The sequence below is a fragment of the Cyprinus carpio genome, chromosome A7, assembly GCF_018340385.1.
Source record: "Cyprinus carpio isolate SPL01 chromosome A7, ASM1834038v1, whole genome shotgun sequence".
In the NCBI taxonomy this organism is placed as follows: Eukaryota; Metazoa; Chordata; class Actinopteri; order Cypriniformes; family Cyprinidae; genus Cyprinus; species Cyprinus carpio.
The window spans coordinates 40035681-40041680 of NC_056578.1; positions in this window are offsets into that span (position 1 = coordinate 40035681).

The following is a 6000-nucleotide window of genomic DNA, read 5'->3' on the forward strand; positions in this document are numbered from 1 at the left end:
ATATGTGCTGGTGAGGGACAAATTAGGTCAGGGCTTCTTGATATTTACTGGAAGCATTGCGATGCAAAACATCCCATTTCACTTGTCCTTTATATTTTTGCATATTCATTTTGCATTAGTACGTTAAACTGGCACGATAAACAAATTCCACCCAATTTCAGGCAAGGAACCCTAATTTAAAGGTGAAGTGAAAAGAAGTGCATAAATCCTCCTGAGGGACATTATATCTTTTTGTCTGTGCATATGGAAACAGTGTCGTCATTCCTTGACAGCGTGGAAAAATAAATACCTTACGCGAGGGCATTTTTCCTGGCTATTTTTAGCAGCTTAATATCTTTGGGAGAATCTGTCATGCCATGTTCCTCTTCAATGGCATCACAAACTCTCGTGATCCCCTCATCTCACCCCTGTCAGAGTCCAAAGTTTTCCCTTTCACCGACTGTCTGTGAATCATTTGATACCATCAGGTCTGAAAAAGCTCTTGCAAGTTCACTGGATCCCTTGTGCTAAAGAAGTATACTTTAGCATACTAAAAAAGATAAAAAAAAAAACAGAGTATCTATGTTAATCATAAACTGTAAAGCAGTATACTTAAAGGCAAACTGAATGTAAAGTTTTCAGACACGTAATGGCTTGTTATTTGTACTTAAACAACGCTGTATTATAGCCTGAATTTATATCAGATGCAATTAGCTGAACTTTATATGATTTTTGACCTACTTACGTAGGAATTTAGTGTATCTTTTTATGTAATTTCATAATTACTTTAATTGTCTTTGATGGGTAATATGGATAAAGTGTAGTGACAAGCATTTATGATAAACTAAAATATAATTTAATGTAATTTCTACTGAAACTTGTATGTCATGTTTTCAAATCTATTTGTAATTACACATATTATATTGCAATTCAGTACATTTAAAATATATCAAATTTAAATGTAATATCAAAGAACACTACATTTCAAACTACAATCCACTACTTTACATGTACATAGTCTACACATCAAAATAAGTGTACTTCTTTAATGCACGATTATTAAACCATGATGACTTAAAATGCAAAATATAGTAAAATTTAAAATTTTTAATTATTACAAAGTGCAGTTTTTAAAAGCGTACTTAAGTGGGCTTTTATTTCATTAACATCATATTATCTGCAAGTACTATCTATCTATCTATCTATCTATCTATCTATCTATCTATCTATCTATCTATCTATCTATCTATCTATCTATCTATCTATCTATCTATCTATCTATCTATCTATCTATCATCTCTTTTTTTACAAGGGATGTGCTCTTTATCTGTACTGGTAAAGCTGCTTTTGAACTCTTCTTCAAAAATAGCCTCAGGAAAAAAAAAATTCACACTTTACAGTTGTTTTCTGTTCATCAAATAGCAGCTACTACCATTTCCAGGCAAAGAAATTGGAAAATCCCATTTGCCATTTTCATGTATAACAGTAATCTCCATCAAGAACTTCTGGAGGAAAAGGCTGTCAATAATATGTCATAAGCAATTCCAGACGGAAGCTGCAGATTTGTTTGGGGATAAGGAATGTGTTGGTTCATTTATAAACTATATCTTAATAGTTAACTTATACCATACAAAGTTTTTTCCTCCCACAAAATGCACCCTATGTACTGTGTTCAAAAGTGGTGTGCTACAAATATAATGATGGCACATTTTTAATAAGCCCACATGTGGAAGGCACTACTGCGCTTGTTTATTAATTCCCGCTGATTCCTATATGAACACTGTTAGGTTAATGACACCGGTATTTTACGTAATTGGATTTTTATTACACCTCATAAGCATATAGATATTTGTTAGCAACAAAAAAATGAAGCTCCCCATCCACCATCACAGGACATCATCAATGATTCCTTAAATGATTCATAATACAAGATATTTATGGTATTTTTTTCTTTCCCAGCTACACAGGATAGTGTTATAATTCAGTGTTTTTTTTTCTTTCCCAGCTACACAGGATAGTGTTATAATTCAGTGGATGTAGCACTCAAACATACACTGCTTTGAAGTCGAAGGATCAAATAACCTAATTTCTCGTGAAAAGTTCAAGCAGAAAATTTACACTTTTAAAGTGCTATAACTGGTCACAATTAAATAAATAAAGATTAAGTGAGAGAGAGTTGATAGGGAGTCATCCCTATTCAAGAAATACTATCAAATAATAGTGGAAAGATTTGAACACCTGTCATGTTGAAGTCTGAATCTAAAGTTAATCTTCCATTCAGGATACAGTCATTTTGAACTGAATAGTAAACGTGAAGCCAGCGAAAATATCTCTAGACTATATACAGTCGTTCTGATTCAGAAGATGGTGACAAGAAAAAAAAAAAAAAAAAAAGGTAAAAATAAGAGCAATATGCAAATTTCGGCCATCATGGCCATAAACTTTCTTTACTAAACTCTTTTATGCTAATGCTGCCTAATTCATCCATATGTCAGCAGGGTCCGTACATATTCTGAGCCAGTGGACACGTTGGGTCTTTTTGACTTCTACTGCTGACTGTCAGCTGATTTTTTTTCAGTATGTATTAACTTTATATAATAGCTATGGCAGCCCGTTTCTGCCACAAGATTAAAAAAATAAAATAAAATAAAATAAAATAAAATAAAATAAAATAAAATAAAATAAAATAAAATAAAATAAAATAAATAAGGTAATTGCGACTTTTATATCTCACAATTCTGAGTTTTATTCTCGCAATTCTGAAAAAAAAAAGTCTGAATTGATAGATAAACTCAGAATTGATCTCACAATTTTGTCTTTTCCTATATTATTTATATCTCACAATTCTGACTTTATGTCTGTCAATTCTGACACTTTCCCCCCAAAATTGTGAGAAAAAAAGTCAGAATTATGAGATATAAACTATAGCAACACTGAGAAGAAAAGTTAAAATTCCAAGATATTTCACAATTCTGAGAAAAAAAAGAGAAAGAAAATTGCAAGATATAAACAAATTCATTTAAGTGCACTTTTCCCCCATAAAGAAAGCCTGTTATTTGTATCTGAAAAGTTGCTTTTGAAAACTTCTGCAAAGGAAATTAGTTTTTTCTGTTCTTCAGCTTGTTTGCAATCACGTAATTCTGATTACGCATGAAATTCAGATGGAGGGCAGGAAGTGAAAAGCAGAATGGATGAGATGGAGGAAAGTCCGTACTGTACTGGTTTAGACACAATTAGCTTGTAAACCCACAGACGCAGGTTTACAAGCCACTTTTTCCTGCGTTTTTTAAGTCCATTTCTTGCCTTTCCTCCCCGTATGAACAACAAATTTTCATAAATAATAAATGCTCCTTGTGGCTTATCGGTTTGACCGATTTGAGCATCCATAAACAATGCAAAACATAGGAATTTGGAGTTTCTTTTAGCGATTCCTATATAGGAAAATCACTTCCTGCCCTCCAGCTGCATTCCACACCACAGCAATGACATCAGGTTCAAACAACCTATAGCAACCATTTCCAGCAGAAAGAAAGAAAGCGGAAAATAACCAGAACACAGTGTGTGCAAGTATGACTACAAAATGTATATCATGAATGTTCATGAGGGCCGTCATGTCATCCATATCATAATGATTACATGAAGTGTTGCCCTTGGACAATGAATGAATAGCATGCATGCACACTGACATTTTACAAATCGAGACAAACTGATTCTTTCCATTGAAATCTTGTGGTGCATATGAAGAAGTATTGCATGGCCAGCAGTGCTTTACTGGGCATGTCAGTATACTTGGCATCACGTGGGAGCCAGCTGGCATCTCATTCTGTGCCAGTCTCTAAAAAACCTGTGTCGAACAGAACCTTAACCTATATGAGAGTAACCTGGCAGCTTCAAACCCCATTATAAAAATACCAGTGCCTTGAGTGACTGTTCTATTTAGTGATCTTTGCCTTGCACAGTATCTATAAAACCAAGGCAATGAAAACAGCAACATTAAGCCTTTCTGGGCTGGACACTTTGTGCGTTTAAAGCGTTTGGCAATTAAAAGGACCGGGTAATGTGAGATAGTGACAGAGTAGATTGTCAGTTTAATATTTTGGATGCTTGAAAACTTATTTAGCCTGTCATTAGATATCAACGTCGCAAAGTTCAGAAACTACACTTTTCCATCTTCCATTTCTGTGCGAAGCATTGATATAACAATTGGACTGGGGTCAAAACTGAACTTACTGTTCCATATCTGAGCTTATTCAAACAGCCAGGACAAGGAAAATAATAATCGGAAAACCAAACATTATTGCCATGCATCATGCTTGCCTTCCAACCTATCAGCCGGATAATCGTGTAGAAAAGGCAAGAAGTTTAGCCAAGATAGCTTCAGCTTACTCGGTCTCGCACAATATTGTGATTTATTTATGTATTCCCTTGTGAAAAAAACATAAAATATGTTTAATTGTATTGAATGTGCACTTGTAGTGTACTTCAGATCTTAAAAGTATATATAAAAAACCTGTACTGGTAAATAATATAATATTAATGAATTATATTAATAAAGTCTAAATAGGCCTATTAGGGATGCACCAATGTATCGACCAATAATCAGTCTCAGCCAATGAAAGCAATTATTTTCACTATATGTCCGATTGTTCAAAGCACGTTTATATTCAACTCATCCTGAGTGTGAAGAAAATCTCATAGTGAATTTAAGGCTGTCAGCGTTAACACAACAATAACAGATAAACAGTTTCACCCAATAAATCACCCATAGTTCAAGACAGGGTTGCTTAATGACGCACTTACCTCAGGAAAGTTATCCACTGTTCATTAGTTAGCAATACAAAACACTAAAGAGGAGTATATTCACTTTTAATTAAATATGTATGTTTGAATAAATCTAGCATGAAGACAAGTGTTTATGAAAACGACCGTATGTGCAATTGAGTTGTATACAAACATTAGTATGGATAGATTTTTTTTTTCTTTAGGAAAAGCAGTTGTGGCCTAATGGTTAGCGAGTCGGACTTGTAATACAAAAGGTCGCAGGTTTGAGTCTCGGTACCAGCAGGAAATGTAGGTGGGGGGAGTGAATAATCAGCGCTCTCTCTTTCACCTTCAATACTGACTGAGGTGCCCTTGAGCAAGACACCGAACCCCCAACCGCTCCCCGGGTGCCACAGCAAAAAATGGCTGCTCTGGGTGTGTGTTCACAGTGTGTGTGTGTGTGTGCATGCACTTAGATGGGATAACTGCAGAGCACATATTCCTAGTATGGGACACCATACCACACATTGCATAACTTATCACTTAATATCAGTATCTGTAGATTTTATTCTGAATAAACGGCAATTGGTATTGGTGGAGAAACTGACAAAAACACACAACGAACAGAATGGAAAATATAACAATAAAAACAAATTCAAATTATTATTAAAAAAACTTTTGTAGTTTCTCAGTGATACTACATTTTCACTGACACTCCCTCATAAATATACTTAAAAAAATAAACATATTTGCAACAAAAAGCAAATATATCAACCAGAACTACTCAGACGCTCAGTCTTCCATTCGCAAATGCTGCAATCATTCAGCTTCACTCCCTCCTCAGACTCTTAAATGTCTTTCTCCATTTCCCTGGTTGATACCTTAATTACCTCTTTCATGCCCTCATCCCATTAAAACCTCTAGGCTGTCATTATTACATATTCATCCTGCCAACACTATTATTCAGTATGACTCTCAAAGGCTATAAAACAACAACTGCTTGTGGGTTCATTGTGACATTCTCACTAGTGTGCTAAACGCTGGGGCCAGTCTGAACGCAGCCTCTCCTGACACCCACTTATGGCTCCAACAGGTGGGCTCAGCAAAAGGGCAAAGGATGGAATGTTGCCTTTCAACTAAGGCAACCTTGTGACGGCACGTAGCCTTGAAAATTGTCAGATATACCAGCCAACTATTGTCCTCCTCTCACACCGTGCCATAAATAGGTCAATGTAAATGGAAGTTTTTAGGTAAGCAACT